The sequence below is a fragment of the Chamaea fasciata genome, unplaced genomic scaffold (genome assembly GCF_029207755.1).
Source record: "Chamaea fasciata isolate MVZ Bird 193981 ecotype frontalis unplaced genomic scaffold, bChaFas1.0.hap1 SCAF_2, whole genome shotgun sequence".
Taxonomy (NCBI): Eukaryota; Metazoa; Chordata; class Aves; order Passeriformes; family Sylviidae; genus Chamaea; species Chamaea fasciata.
Window position 1 is genome coordinate 92129572 of NW_027094087.1, and position 17125 is coordinate 92146696.

Consider the following 17125-nt stretch of genomic DNA (forward strand, 5'->3'; position numbering starts at 1 on the left):
TCGGTGTTATGTAGGTAGAATTCAGAAAAAAACCCACAGTCTGCGAGGCTATTTCGTCTGTTTTGCATGTTTTTGGATGAATTTCTTTGTCTGTTTCCAAAGATGTGTATGGTCTGCCACTTTGGACTGTTGTAGGCTTTCTGGGGCTATGAAGACTTATTTTTCAAGCCTCAAAAAGCTTGCAAGTCATCACCAAAAGCTAACAAACATATAAACCGTGTGCTATCAGAACTTCAAAGCAAGGAGGAAAAAAAAGCAGGTGCAACTGTGGAGTTCACAGGAGATTTATTTTCCTAATGCTTCTGTTTTGACAAGGAGAGGGCATAAAACACTAAGGCTGTAGCTACTGATGGAGAGGTCTGTTTTCTGCTACCGAATTACCAGGTCACATTAGCCAGCCCTGTGCAGAAATTCGACAAAAATGTAGCAGAATCAACATTTTCATGTAAGGCAAATGTGGATACATGGCTCATCACTTTGGGTGATACCTAATTGTCCTGGGTTGTAGTATAGGATGTGCACAAAGTATTTTATCACCATCTTCATGAACTGTTGAGTCCAGGTGGGGCAGTGTTTTCCCAGACCCCCTCCCTCTGGGCCATTATCTTCTGTTAATGGCCCATCAAATGCCTTGCCCATGACTCACAGATAACTCCCTCCAGGAGCTCTCTCTGTTTAATGGGCCATCAAGGACCCCCTGCATGACTCATCATCCCATTGTGAGATGCTCCGCCCAGGGGGAGGAACCAAGCATTCCCACCTGGATATAATCTGGGGTTTGGGACAGTATGGGAGGCCCTTACCCATTGGATTCCCAGAGGAACAGAGCTCCCAGACCTTTCTACAGGATCACTGCTTCAGGAAGACCTCCTCATCTGGACTGCTTCCATCACGCTGCTCAGGTTGTATTCTGACTCTGTCAGTGGTCTTTTGCATTATTGCATCTATTTTATTTTACTTTCTTTCCTTTCTTCCTATTAAATTGTATCTCTGACTTGGAGCCTCTCATTTGTTTTGCTTTCAAACCACTACACTAATTTACTGCAGAGCTTTAGCAAGCTGTGTAACTGGAGGCAATGTTGCAGAAGAGGCAGTGCTAGAATGCTGTTAGTGGCTGGGGGGGTGTGTTTTGCTGTTGGCTGGTCAAAACAGGTTCTACTGCAGCTTTATGGTTTGTTCTAGCTGACACCTTCCTGTGTTTAAAAATATTCCATGTTTGACACCTTGTTAAGGTGAAAGCTTTTGAGTTTGTGAATATAAATCCCCGGATGATATAGGGATAAGAAGATTGAGCAAATAGAGACAAGACTAAACATTCAGGAAGTAAGACCAGGTGTAGATGTGAGAGTAGGAATGCAGAAAAATTGTAGTCTGTTTTAGATATCTTCCTGAAGCAGTTGTTCAGGAGAGAGTTAGCTGGAATTTACAATATTACTAATTAGCTTTTTAACTAGTAAAAAAAATGAATTTTGAAATTGGGTTATGTGTGATTTTTAACTAATATCTATGGAATCCTTCTGTCTTAATCCAGGGATGTAAACAAAGAATGAAACTGATCCATCATGTTTCCCCTTTAAACAAAAAACATGATTTCTCAGTTTACATGCTGTCAGGTTTTTTTTCCCTTCCAAGGTCTAAAGGGCATGTTTGAAACAGTTTTCTATCTGTTACTAGTACTTTGTCCTTTTTCCTTTTCCCATAACTCACAATTGACACTGAATCAGGTTCCAAGAACAATTTGTGCTGTTCTACAGAATCAATAGGAAAGTTTTATTGCTTGTTTTCCTTTCTGCTTTATTTCCTTGTTCCTTACTTTACTGCTGTCCTGTGATTTTCATTTTTATTTAATTTCTAATTGGGAGGCTAGTAACCATCTTGTAAATTGCTTGGTTCCTTTTCTACTTAGTCAAAGGAAAATTCAAAATATAGGTTGTAAGGAAAATTCAAAATATAGCTTCTTAGGAAAATTTCTTTGTGGAGATTAACAAAAAGGGCTTCTTTCATTACTCCTGGGCAGGAGGAGGATGGTTGGAAGAAATAAGTGCAGGGACTTTTCTTCCTTTGAAGCTTTGTTCCGCTCTCTGCATGCCTAAACAATACTCTGATATGGAAGACAGGCTTTACTGCTGGTTTATGAAGGACCTGTTCCCACATGTACAGAGCATCTCTCCTATAGGGTAAGAAGATGCATTTCAGATATGCCTGAACTGAAACTAAGACATAATTCTGGCAGTCACTGTGAATAGTCATCACTTCTGGGTGTTCATCATCTTACAAAGTTGGGCTCAAAGACACTTATAATGAGATAAGGGAAAATCTTGGCCTTTAAAAGTCTTTGAGAATTTTACTGCTGACTTGACTGAAGTCAAAATTTCACCCTGAATGTATTTAGCCTGTTGAATGTCCTACATTCCACTGTGAAGTAGGAGATTTCCTGTCTTTCTCTAGTGGCTAATGTCCCAAAGACTTGTAAATCCCTTTAGAAAAAGAAACTGGAATTTAAATTATTTTGAGTTTGCCTTAGAGTCTTTTCATTCAGGTTCATGACTCTGCACTCATGCATTGACATGCAAGAGATTAATCTGATTTTAAATGACAGGTGAACATCTTCAGATCAGGCATATGGTACATCTCTATCTATGCAGCAGTTCTGCAAATGGATTCTTCCTACATAATTAACAGATTTCAATTCAGTGACACAGTGATAATAATTCATTCTAGAGTTCAGATACATACTTGATTGACTTTGATTTAAATACATTAAGATAATAATAATAATAAATTCTATAATTCAGGCATTGTAAGAGCTTAAAGGCAAGTGTCAGTTTGTTCCACACCTCCTAGTAGATTAGTTTTTTAATATATCTCCTTTATAATGAAATTGCAGTGGTGAGGCTGTAATTTGGGTTATCTGCCAAATGTTCTTATGCTTATTTACATTTTAAGCTTCAACTGGAAGTGACACATATTAGGTATTTCCAAAATACACACCAGATTTATATAGCACATGGAGAAAATGAGATACTTTTAATTTAAGATGGAGACTCTTGCTGATCAGAAGTTTTTCTCTGTTATTTCTTCACAAGCTTCTTTTAATAAGTATGAACAACTGTACTGATTAGGTAGAATCTGAAAATACCAAATCTCCTGCCACAAGGCTGAATGATCTCACTCCTTGACTAATAAAAAGAAAACACACAGATATTATTTTTTTCCTCTCAAGAATCAAAGAGAGACACATGGACAGGGGTTAGATTGTGTCTCAGCAGACTTTGGTGATTAGTCAAATGGTCCCCAGTCTTTGAATGGGTGTCAGTCATCATCACATTGGTGGCCCCTCTAGACATATGGAACAACAACATTTCAAGCATCTGAATAAGCTGTTACCAGCAAATATGGATGTTCCTAGCTCTTGGCTTCAGTGCACGATGTGTCACTATATTGACCATCAAAATGTAATGTTCTTGTTTTTTTGGCTAAATCTGCAATTTTATGCTCCACATTTCCTGCAATATAACTGGCAAGGGGCAACTCTTCTGCTCATGTATAGCTTGCTGGTTTTGTCATCTTGCGCCCTGTCTTTTATGCAACCGAAAATAAAGGGATGCTGCTGCTGTGCCTACTTCTGGTGGCAACAGTGTTGAGGTTGGCTCCATGCCACCAACTGCTGCTGAACATGGTGCTGATACTGACCACAGCCAGGATTCCCAGAGCCACCTCTCCCTTTGAATGTCAGGATACACCTCCATAAAATGTAACAGCAAGCTGCTCTGTTGCCATGGTTCTACCTTATCCCTTACCCTCCCTTTACCCTGTACCCACTCCTCCTTATTACTCCCAGAGCATATTTTGCAAGTCTGTGTTGTTCTCTTTTTATGTGGTGGGCACCCTTTGATAAATCAGAGGACTCGTAAGAAAGTTCCCTTTGGAAATTCTTTGTTATTGAAAAGAGTAAAGGGAGAATACATGACTGAGGTGGAGAAAACCTTGAGTATAAAAACACGTCAGGACAAGAATTTTTGATAAAGGTGTCAAAATTTGGTGCATGGCTTTTTCAGACTTCATGCATTTAGTCAATTTTGAGTCAGAATAGTCAAAACCTTGAAAAGAAAAGAAGTCTTATTAATTATTCACATTCATAACAAGAAATTATGGGATTTTTATATATGATTCTTATGTATAATTCTAGGTCTGGAACCTTAGTGAGGACTGTTGTCCTCAGTGGGTCTTACGGTTTCAATTTTCACCTCCCAGTTTGACCCTTAATATTTTGTGAAAGAAGTTTGATCATAAAAACCTTGGTTATAAAAAAACCTGCCATTGTGAAAAGCTAGATATTTTCTTCAGAATGATGAATAAATAGTCTGCTCCTGATTTTACTGATGCTGGAGTAAATGTGGAGAAACTTTAGTGAGGCTATGGAATTACATTTATACTCATTCAAATTGAGGGAGAGTTGAGAATCAATAATATTATCCTTATCTATTTTAGAAAAGATTGGCAATATTGTTAATATTTATGCAGACATATTTCTTAATGAATTGTGCCTTGATCTCCTATCTTTAGTGATTAGTCCATCCAATGAGCTCAATTCAATCGAATAAAGCTTTTTAGCATTATGTTTACTAAAAATAGATCTGATTCTTACAGTCTCAGACAGATGAAACTACACTTCAGGTGGTGAAAGGACAGATTTCTCTGGCACAACGTCATTATTGAGATATTTCTCTCTGAAACTAAACTTACATGCAGGGGAAAAATAGATATTTATTCTATGGTGCTCAGAACCTTAAAACAAATCTCTATTGTCACCTCCCTGTGTTTTCATGTTGGGTTTTTTTGTGCCTTTCCACCTACCCACCTACAACACAAAAAGGATTAGCACCAAATAGTCTTTATTTCCCAAAATTGTTAATAGACGATAGTTTCGTTCTGCCTGCCTTTCTTCTTTCTTGCATGTCATTAAATGATTGCTATTGTTTCACCATTCACATGTTTTTGCACAGAAGATCTTACAGTCAAATTAAGCAATTGTCCTGTATAATTTTATTCTTGTTTTAGATTTTTAAAAATCCTTTTCTCAAGCTTTTCTGAAAAACACCAGTGTCTATAATGTTAGAGCTAAAAGCATTATCTTTCTCACTGCAGCAATTAAGCTGCTCTGTGATTAGCAGCAGGTTATGCAATAGAATGAAAGACATCTACTGTTTTGCCTTTTCTCTAAGGTATGGTAAAGTAACCTTTTATGCCATCAAGGACAGGAGCACCTTGGCACCTAATAAGAAATATTAGGTTATAAACAATATAGATTTGTGGTCTTAGGGAGAATACAATTGCTGTAAATACAACTTTTTGCACTAACAAATATGTGTGAAACTTAGTACTTTGTCCAAAGTTTCCTTTTGGAAATGAAAATCTTTTTAATGGAAAACATTTTCGATTGCTCCTGTAGATAAATGCCTATTATTAATGTGCTAGCTCTGCCATGAAACAAACAATCAGAAACTAGATGAAGCACAATGAGGAGAAAACAGGTAAAGCACTGTTATGTTTATAATACTAGTGAACTAGAATTTAGGCTCTCAGACGTTTAAGTGCTTAACTCCTACTAGTTTCAGTAGGAATCAGGTGTTCAAAGACATTTTTAAAATGTGGGATTGTGCAGGTACTCTAAGGAGTACAAAGGATGTGCAAGAAAGGAATATTTAACACAAAATTTTTACTTTGACACATTTATTCCTTTAACACATTTATTTCTTATTTTTTAGCAGTTTTGGACTAAGCCTTGGGAGAAGTAAACATCAATCCAGGAACTGCATTTCATTTCTGAAATACATTCCTAAGTAAACTCTCAAGAAGACTTCTAAGATCATCAGCTCCAAGAATTAAGCCATCATTGCCAAGTTCACCACTGAACTGTGTCCCCAAGTGCCACATCTATATGGCTTTCAAATACCTGGATCTCATCCTTCTTTTAGCTAAAGGGGTGAAAAGGTGGCAGCAATGGCATCACTCTGCTAACACCAGAGTGAAACCTGTCCAGCTGTATTACTGTCAATTCTTACTCTGACATGCTGTCCTCCTCCTCCTCCTCTTTCATCTCCCTTTAACCCCTGATCTGTCCCTCTAGCTAAATGTTTGCAGGTTAGGCAGGCAATGAATGAGGTAGCATTTGCTCTCTAACACTCTGTGATCTGATTCCACAAATAGTTTCCCAGGCACAGAGTCCAGCTAAGATCAATGAGATCATTCACATAAGCAAATAAAGATTTGTAGGATCAGGCCCTTGATCACCTCATCTCTTCTCTTGGGACTAATGTCCTTTCCCAGCACCACCATAACAACACTCCTCGGCATCTCTTTCTCATATTGTTTTCCTGATGGTTTGCCCATTCAATCTTTCATTTCATCCCTTAACTTTCTTGAAAGCCCCATCTGTCCTTTTACTAAAGCCTCCAAAGAGGTTTTTAAATGCTGAAAACTAAGGTAAAAATATTTAAAATGGTTGACTTCTCTTATGCTTAATTGCTGGAACATAATCTCTTCTCTGAAGCCTGATGTTTTCTACATGCTTTCTCCAGAGGCTTTCTATTCTGCAATATTCAGCTCCCATGATTGTTGTGCTGCAGCAATATTATTATCACTGAAAAATCACTTCTCTATTTCTGAGCATCTGTACACACCAAGGGCATAATTTTTACAGTGGGTTGCATCATGTGATGTCAGAGCTTTTAACAAGAAAAAAATATTCTTATTGGGAAATATGGAGAAAACACCTAGGAGCCAAGGGCTGCTTCATTTGATGTCGACAGAGATTTGGCCACTGACTTCAGTGGGAGTGGAACTGGGTCCCAAGATTAAAACTACAAAGCCCCAGGAGGGCTGATTTGCACAAACACTCCTTATTAAAAGAAATAATAAATTCCCCAAAGCATTAGGGAGAAGAGCGTACGAATGCCTAAATGCTTCCCCCTGTGCCACCAGAGCCTTTATGCTCTGTTGCCCCCACTCAGTCCTTTTTATGGTGAGCTGGACAAAGGAGAGACTTCCTACCTAAACAGGACATAGAGGTGTCAAATTCATCCTGAGATCTTTTTATAGGAAGATAAGAAAAGTTGCTTCCCTGAACAGCCCCATCACACTTTCAGGCTCTGTCTTTGCTCCTGGTATTTTCTCTGATATCTTCTGTACAGTGTCCTTGGCCCTTGTGAATGGAGATGTATTGGATTCTATGAATGCCAATCCAATGGGGCTAAATACCATGACAGATAAATGGAAACTCATCAGTTATAAGCCACAGGCTTTGGAAACCTACCTCAATCCAGTCCTGCCATGTACCTTAATGTGTTATATTTTATTCTGTTGCATTATCCCTGAATGGCTTAGTAAGTCTGTGTGATGGCATTATTTGTTTCTGGCAAAATATTGGCTACATGGCTTGTCTTTCAGTATCGTGAAGTAAAAGAAAAAAAAGTACAGAAACTGTGAACTAACTGCTTCTGGGCTTACAACCATTATATTCCCAATGGGCATGTTGACAAAGATCTTAATGGTTGTGAACCAGCTATTTCTGTGCTCATGGCTATTAGAAAGGCCCCACTGAGAAGCCAAAGGAGTTTATAATGGTCATGAACCAGCTATTTCTGAGTTCATAGCTATTACAGATTCCAGAGAAATGCTGGTGAAGTTTATCATGTTCATGGGCTGCGTGTTTCTTTCTCACGGTGCCTATAAATTCCTCTGAGAAAGTGAAAAGGTTTGTAATGGTCACACATGAGCTATTTGTAGGCTCAGTACTATTACTAACTCAGATAGGAAGCCAAAAGTTCAGAGTGGTATTTCTTTCGCCTCTGGCAAACTCCATGTAGAAACTGATAAAACTACTAATGTTTCTCAGAAAAACACACTCCAATTCACAATAACACCTCTCAGAGTATTACAGTGGTGCAAAGTCTCTACTTTGCTCAGAGCCACTGTGGCAAATTGCCAGGACCCTGAGGGCTGCAACTCATTTATATATGCATTTACATAAATTACCATGAATTTTGCATCAATTTGTATTCTATCAATGTTGCAATGAAACCTATTCTGAAGAGGATAAATAACATATAGCTAACTAACACCAGTACTGTTTTTCTTTTTTATTTTATTTATTTCACTCTCATTTTCTTTTCATCTTTCTAAAACCTGTCCTGTAGCTGAACTGACTTCCAGTCTTGACGAGAATCTGTTTTGTAGAGCAAAGAAAAATCCTGTTTCATCTATGTTCAATGGCAGGGAAGCAGAGAGTTGTGGCTTTGGCAAATTGCTTATGCTGCACACTTAGCAATCTCCCCAACCACCAGTGGCTAATATACATATTAAAGAGGGCAGTGCTAGCATAGTCCCTTGCTGACCTCCACATCTGAAGCCCTCAGAATATTCATGAGATTTTAAACATACACATTAAGAAATCCTGAAAAGCAGAAGTAATAGGTCTTTTTTTTTTTTTTTTGTATGAAAATTACTGCTAAGGCAGAATTTTAGAGATAAAAATAACTCAGTGGGCTGAATTAGTTATTTAATAGTAACAGTCCCCTTTTTGACAGGATCTATTAGTATCTAATGAAATTTGATGCCTTTGTGCACCTTTGCTTTCTCTTAAGGATGCACAGTTTGTATAATGCTTTTTTATTCTTCAGTGCTGCTTTCAAGAAAGGTCACTATGACTTCATAGAATGAATGATCTGCATGAACCACAACCTCATATTCTGCTTTCTGCCATCCTCATGAAAACACTAGCTTTGAAATGAGCAGTCCCCCACTTGTTGCTTGAGAGCATGGCAGTATTTTGAAGTGGAGACAGGTTTAAATCTTGTGTAGTTTTGCCAAGATCAGGAATCAAAAAATTGCCTTAAAGATTCAAGGTCTCCCTGCAATCACCTAGCAAGAAATGGCTTATAACACTTACTTTGAGATGCCTTACTGGAGTAGGAGAAATCATCAGCAGAGGCTACAGCTAACCCCAGACAGCTCCAGTGCTTGTCAGTGCTGAAAGTGCAGTGTATGTTGTCTGTTTAAAACCTCTTTTTAGATTGCTTTCAGCTCTCTGCTGCTATATTCCAGTTAGCATGATGCTTGTGCTGGTGGACAGCTGCAGCAATGAAAGCATTTTTGTTCACAGAATTGATCTTTTGAATGACCAGGCATTCACACTGCGGCCTGTATCACTGGAGTGCCTGTAATATACTGCTCTCACCAGAAATGGAAGCTTTAAAACTCACACTTTAAATTGCAGAGAAAAAACATTAAACATACTGGGCAAGAATTTACTGGGTGCAGCCAAAATTTCTTTAGTCCAGGACCTTGTCTGGTGGTGTGGAACTCTGTCAGATCTCTCCTTTTTCAGTGTAAGCCAACAAGAATAGTGACCAGACACAAGGAAAAGTAAATCAATGTGGTTACCACCTTGTGAGGTTTCCTGTGTTTGGTATTTGACTGGTTGGCAATCTTTGGAATAAGGACTACCTGGTATCAGGTAGTGCTATCAGCATCCTGATGGACTTTTATTTCATTACTTTATTTAATTGCTTTTTGAACCCATTCACAGCTCTGTCCACCCAGTTTTATGTTACAAGGAAGAAACCTTTGTTTCCTTTCTTTGCAGAGTCTGCAGGAGTGAAACACAAAGTAAGATATAGCCAGAGAGCCTTTAAGCCAACTGGACATACACGAGTCCATGGGAAGAGACAGGAAGTACCCAAGGGCGCTGTAGAGCTCTTTGGTGTTGTCATGAGGTCTCTCTCTGTCATCTTTGAGAAATCATGGCAGCTGGGGGAGGATCCTGTGACTGGAAAACCTGTCCTTGTAGACATTCAAACTCAGAGGTTTGGATAGGATGATCTGCAGAAATCGCTTCCTGTGTCTGGGATTCTTTAATTGTGTGCCTGTACAGAGGTGTAACTTCAGGAGTCTGCCAGCTTTTCAAAAGACTTCATAGTTCTCCTCTGATTCATTGCCTGGGTAGAAGAAATTCTACAGACAGACAAGGTGAATTGTTTAATTGTAAATTGCATTAACACTAGCATTAAATGGAACATCTAAATAAGTTGATATGCCATGTTAGATAGAGCTTTGTGTAGATATATTATTATGCTTAAACTATACCTTGCTCCTCATGAACTTAAAATGATTTGCAGACATTAAATGAATGTCACAGACATTCTGTGGGGACGGGAAGTGCCCTGTTTGCAGTGACAGCAGTTAAAGACAAACACCATGTGGCTGCATGGCTGAGACAGGGCTGCAGAATAGGCAGGTTAGGGTGGGTCAGCAGGGAAGTCACAGCATAGAGAGAGCAGGAGGAAAAGGCAGAAGCTTGTCCTATGTGATTCTGTGGAATCACCAAGCCATGCTAGCATCTTTTGCTACAGTGTGTGCTTGCATCTTTGATGAAGAATGAGAAGGAGGGGTAACAGGCCTCTTCCACTGCCTTTCCTCCCAACCACCAGCAGAGACTTATAGGCTGCCAAGGAGCAGAGATAGCACATCTGTGCTGCTGCTGGAGGTGCCTGCTTGTGGCATGGGGACATTGGGCCTTCTTCATGTGTAATGCCCTCAGAGCTCCAGCTGAATCACTTGTATGGCCACTGGTCTTGTCTGTTAAGAGACTGCCCTTTTCCCCTAAAACCAGCCCTTCGGGTGACAGCCATCTCCCATTCTAAAAGAAGCCCCTCATTTCAGTGGTGCACAGGGAAAGGGAAGATTGGATTAATCAGTCAAACGATCAGACCTCCACAGTGCAATGTTAAGCAACGTAAGTGTTGAATAAATGTTGTTTAAGTGCAAAATTCAGCCTAGATAAATCCTTTAACAAAAAGTAACTGCTGACCCTGGGAGAAATTAGGCTCTTCTTTTTGTGTTGTCTGAAGATTACACTGAATCAAATGCTTTGAAAAAATATTCATGGATTGGGCTTTCTTTTCGAGATTGGTGCTTAAAACACAATACTACTTCACAGTTCTGCTTTGTAATCCATACAAAAAAAAAAATGCAAACAAGGAAACATATGGAAAAAGTTCAATGCTATAAAAAGAACAAATGTGTGACACTCTCAGGTAGTTGAGGGTCAGTGAGTACTGGGTAGAAGGTACAGCTTTGTCAAGTGGGGTCCAGACAAATTCTTCTGTCAGAGCTGAGATATTTTAAGAACGGATCTTTGCTGGAGCTCTCTGGAATTCTTCAGCTGGTTCAGTAGCTTCTTGCTAGAACAGAATTGCAGCTCCTTGCTGAGTCTGGAGCTCTGGGGAGAGAAACAGGCTGCAAGCTCTTCTGCAGCTCCAGGCAGTGTCAAAGGGAGGTTAACAGAGGACAGGCATAAAATTATGTGGTCAGGGTCTCCCACTTTCCAGGCTGACATGCTGTTAAAAGGCTGAAGGGTCTGGCTACTGTGGGGTGGGGAACAGAGCCTGTCAGGGAGACACGAGGATTGCTTGCTCACTCAGAGCAACATTTGGGTGATTTGATCTAAGTTACCTTTGTTGAATGACATTACATTTATCAAAGCTACGTTATGGCTAGAAACCTGTTGTATTTCTTTACCGACTGTTTACAGAAAAGATCAAATAATTGCTGAAGTATGCATAGCTAAACTAGAAAATTAATAACCAGGAATGACTAGATTCCTCTCTAATCTCAGCTTTTAGTATGTGGAGTTTGCTACTTTTTTCTATGTCTAACAGAGGCTAAAACTTGCTGTATGGGAACAACACTCCCTGCATGCTGTACGTGTATTATCTGACACAAACTGGTCCTGTGCAATGCAAAACAGATAAAAGTGTCAGGGATCTGAGGCTGGACTGAGGCACTATTTCTGTATTTTCAGTTGGCTGGTTTATCACAGTCTCTTGTGGACGATGACTGACCACAGACCCAGAGCCATTTTCTGAAGAGAGGTGGGGGTATACTCACTAAAAGGCAGAAGTCAGGACTTTGTGGAAGGCAGAGAGAAATTATTTTGCATGGATCAGATAGTAATGATTACCATAAAACACATCACAACATATACAGAGGCATCTCTGTCAGTTAGAGCAGTCTGTCAGTTCAAGGCCTGCATACAAATGGAGCAGATCATAAAAATTAAGACTAATGTGATTCCAAAAAAAACATTGAGGAAAACATTTATAGTAAGAAACACGAAAATACAGTCAATAACGTTTTTATTCCTGCAAAGACAACAACAATATTTTCATCCACTGTCATGCCAATAGAACACTCAATTGTTATGGGAAATAAGAACTAGCTTTCCAGTTTTGTGTGTAGCTAGAATTATGCATCTTTTTGTGACAAGGCTTTATGGACTGCAAACACTGTATTAATGTTCTTTTGATTAAAATTTTAACTAAAAACTTTCTTGAAAGTTTGTTGTTTTGATTTTTATGTTGTGGATTTTAATTTTTTTTTTATTTGGTGTTTCTTTTTTTGGCTTTTTTATTTAGTTGGTTGGTTGCTTATGGTTTTTTTTTTCTGTGGCCAAGGATGCCTCAGAATACAGGACTGCTACTGGTAGTTCTTGTCCATATGCTACTGATGCAGCTGCAGAACCATATCATCACAGAAAACTGTGCAGTCACAACCAGGGGAATAATGAGATTTAGCCCAAAGTTATTGTAACTTTAAAGTGAAAAAATATGCTTTATATGTGCCCAAGTCTACAAGATGAAGTATAAGTTTAAATAAAGGCCTGTGGATAGATTTTTTGGTAAGAAATGTTGTACGTATATAAAGAAAAATCTTGACTAAGCAGAAAAAAACAGAAAGGAATTTCTCTCCCACATGTATATTAGCACAGATTTTCCTGATTTCCCATTTAACTACAGCAAAAGTTATGTTGTTTTGTCTTTCATATATCCCCTGAAACGTATTTTGGGCAACCACAACTATTATTGAAGGATTAGAAAATAAGATGACTTGGTATGGATTTCTGGATTTTTAGGATGAATGTTTTACAGTCACAAATTATGTGAACTATAGGTAACTACTTCAGGAACCAGTCCAATATTCTACCTTCAAATTCTATTCACTTAGTTTTTTTAAATGGCTGGAATGTTTTTTCCAACTTCTGCATGAGGAAAAGTTTCTGCTGAGGTGTTTAGAGTTAGACCTACTAAAAATGGTGAATGCTGAACCAAATGTAGACCAAATTTTTTCACACAGAAAGAATTTTTATGAATCAGTTAAACTGAGCTATTGAAATAAATTTGTACTCTCCATAATTCTCATTTGAAGTAACATGCTGAAACCAAGGGTAACTGCATTGCATATATGGAGGCAGCTGAAATGTACACTAAAGAAAAGTGTCTTTTAGAATCAGACACTGTTTAGGTGGTGGATTTTTCATTCATGTGTTTTCTCTTTAGTTATCTTTCCAGAGTGGGAATACATAAGTAATTTTTTTTTTGCTTGTTGTTGTTTTTGGTTTTGTTTTGCTTTGTTATATATATATTATTTTAAATTTACTTGCAGAGTTATTTCTCCTTTTTCCCTAGAAAAAACTGTATGTTCTCTCTAACAAGAATTTCTGGTGTTTAATGTTTTACAGGATAGAGCACTCTTGGCAAAATACAACAATCAGGATAGTTCTCTACAGTTCATTACTGGTAGTGCAACGAAGTGCTCTGTTTATTTTAGACCTCACGTAACACTTGTCTCCAAAGTATCTCAGCAGCTCAATCTTTGAACTTATCTCTCTGTGAAAGGCAGGATTGCTTCTTCTTGTGCATGTACCAGTGCTTTATGCAAGGTAGTTTGTGAAGTGTCCAGAAATGGAATTTCCATTGCTTCCCTCAGGAGACTTTTACCCCAGCCCGGCTCCCTGGCAAGTGGTCATTGCCTGAGATCCAGGCTGACTGATTTCAAGCTGATACTCTGAATTGCTTCTTCATTATTCAAATGCTTTCTAGAAATCTCTGGTATGCAGCCTAAATGTAAAAATTTATTTATTGAGTTGAAAAAACATCTCAAGCAGCATCTTGTTTTGAATTACAGCATTACTAGGTCAGGAGAGTATGGAAATACAATGAGTGGTGACTCACATGCCCTGAGCTCCCATTCTGTCAGCAGTTTTCATTCTTCTGCTTAGCTGATGTAAACAATGAATCTGTTCTGGGTTACCAAAGGAGAATTTGGTGCTGCAGTGTTTTTGTCTTCCTAGATTTAATATTAATTCTTGTTTGTTTTCTTCCCCTTTTCTTAGATCTTCTGTTGTGGCTAAAACCCAGAAAGCAGCTACCCATCAGTAACTTCCAGGGAGGACAGCTGCTATTTTACTTAGTCTGAGGCACAGAAGCACAAGATATATAAACACTGAGGCTTAGGGAATCAGAGATTGCCTCCCACATCCAAGATCCAAGAGCAGGATCCCAGTTCTACCCCAAGGGAACACATGAATGAGTAGCATCTCTCATTTGATACGAGGAAAAGAACTATGGGCAGCTGAGGATCAGAGACTTGAGGAGCATTGAGGCCCTTCTCCTCCTGCCCCAGGTAGCTCTGGAGCAGCCTCACTGTCTGCCTTGCGCCTGTGGAAGGTCAGAAGCAGCAAATAATATCCTCGAGACTTGCCTGTGGTTCTGGACATAAAGAAATTAAAATAAAAAACTGGTAAGCATACTGTGTTGTTCTGCAGGTTTGAGCATATTCAAATGAGAGTATTGCAGTCCTGGAAGCACTGCTAAGAAGAGATCAGAGAGGATTACTAAGTATTTTGACATAATAATAGCTAATCAGCTGGGCAGACTCAGACTGACCTGATCAGTAGAAAAGGTAATGGGATTGCTCTTAAAATAATAAATAAGTAATGAAAGAAAAAGAAAGAATGAAAGGGAAAAAAAAGAAAGATAAAGATATAGAAAGTTATCCATGTGACCCATAAAAGAAGGCATCAGGCTTTGGGAATACATGATAATATCATTCACCACAGAGATTATTGTTTTAGACAATTCACTAACTATTTCCCTGTAAAATCTGAGGAATGTGGGGATCAAACCTGGGAAGTTCTTGTTATTAGTGTATGCTCATCACCAAATAAATCCAGCGATGAGAGAGTCCTGTGCAGCAGACTGGTTTCAGTCTGCCCTTTTAGTGCTCGAGCAAAGCAGGAGGCGTGTGTTAAATATTTGTATTGATCAGCAGAACTGAAAATAATCTGAGCGGTCAGTCCCAGTGCTGGTGAGATTCATTGTCACTCTGCAGTGCCACTGACAGATGTTATTGATTGTAGTCCATATTGTTTATATGTTTCTCTGAAACAGTTAATTTTAGCACAGTGGGACAGAATGTCTTGCTACACATGGGACAGTCAGAATGAATGACTTCATGGAATTTTACATTACTTTCTGTTTTACTCTCATCAATTAATAAAGGCAGAAACAGTTTTGCTACTTACAGACACTTGCAGCGTTGTTTGAAGATGACTACAAAAAGGCCAATTAAAACGTATACTTTTGTGAAGAAGGTTCTCTTCATGAGAATGCAGCCTTTTTTCCTCCTTGCCTTTCCACAGGGAACGAAATCTCTTTAGTGGTGCACCGCATGGGGCATTCCCTTTGTGATCTGAATGCACTGTAGCTTCTTAGAGATGCATTCCTGCATCCTCTTGCAAGTGAAAACATGCTGATGGTTTCATTGTACTACCAAGAAGCTCTAAGCTGACAGTATTGATATTCTCAAGTACTTTTACTATGCTTAGTCTCTCTGTTGTCAGTATGGAAAAACATCTTACTTTTTGGTACTTTTATGCCACTACTGCCTCTTCCCATTAGTTTTGTATCTGACCATCTTATGAGCTTCAGTATTTGGAGGCTCAAAACACTCCAGCAAAGTGCCACTATCCCTGACAGAGAGCTGAAGCACAAGCTCCAACAGCCGAAGTGCATGTCTGTAAGTAAGCTTGTCCTACTCAATTGTTGGGGTGCTTCCTGCCCTGGGTCTGGCCTAAATCAGCTGGGAACAGCTTGGGAGCTTTATGAACACAATCAGTTATAGCCACTTGGTCTGGATGCCAGAGTACAGCTCATGGCATGTTTAGTTCCTTACTACAGACATGGTGTCCTGTCACATCCCTCAGCCCTCTGGTCACACAAGGATTCAGGTTGCTAGTGTTGTAAAGGAGTGCTCAGGTAAGTAAAAACTAGTTTAAAGATGTAACTGCTGTCACAAATTGGGAAATAACTACTGACACTTGTACCATGATGGTATCTACACAGTATAAAAGTAATGTAGTAAAACTGCTAATACAAAGTCACCTAGGCTACAAAACCTTGTTACTAAAGTTCTTGCCCTGAGGAAATGCAAATAAATGTCCTTCTGCTTACTGAGTTACCTACAGACAGTGCAGGCTGTGGCAATACAGATAAATGACAGATGCATTTCAATAATGACTTTGTTCATGCATATGATCCCACCAAAGAAGAGAGGAGACAAATACCTTCTAAAGCGAATAAGAAACCAAGAGGGTTAGGTTGCTGTGATTTAGTATGTATTTTCTCCAGAACAAAGACTTTCTGGAGCTTCATTTAGACTCTTAAGCTCTCTGGTGGCAATTTGCAGTAGGGGCTTGGCTTGTGCTCATAAAAGTGATTAAGTGGAATGGAAGATATCAGCAGTATAGTATAAACCTCTTGTGAATAAGATCCAATAAACCATTTTAGTCCTACTATGCTGACTTAGTTATGAAGTCCAATATTATTCACAGGGTTTAGTCTTCATAAACTGCCTGTCCTTAGTACAAAGGTTCATTAAAGAGGGATAGCGTTAACACTCTGTTTTGCAGCTGATCCACATAAATAAAATGTAAACAAAGTACAACTAGACAGAGCTTATTTTCTCAGCTGTATTCTGATGCTTTTTAATTTTGGAGAAAATTGAACTGAACAAGGAGATTACTAAGGTATTTTTTATGTGAAATATATCAAGGTATTTATTAGGAGAATAAATATGAAGCTTTTTCAATGCTGATAAACACAATAAATCTCAAAATTACTTAAACCACTTAGGAGTGTCACAGTGAGGTATAATAATTCTTTCATTTTTGCAGAGGGGGTAATTGATGAAGATAGGTGTTAAGTGGGCTTAAATTAGCCAATGT

At 38.7% G+C, this 17125-nt stretch overlaps 1 protein-coding gene and 1 long non-coding RNA gene across 2 annotated transcripts in view; both read left to right on the forward strand.

Annotated features, from left to right (window-relative positions):
• Positions 1-17125, forward strand: part of IRS2 (insulin receptor substrate 2) — a 118674-nt gene that overhangs the window by 50260 nt on the left and 51289 nt on the right. The window lies entirely within an intron of this gene.
• LOC136286065 (uncharacterized) lies at positions 815-15458 on the forward strand. The gene is made up of 3 exons (XR_010719722.1): positions 815-902; positions 9647-10029; positions 14234-15458. It is a non-coding gene; the product is annotated as an uncharacterized lncRNA (long non-coding RNA).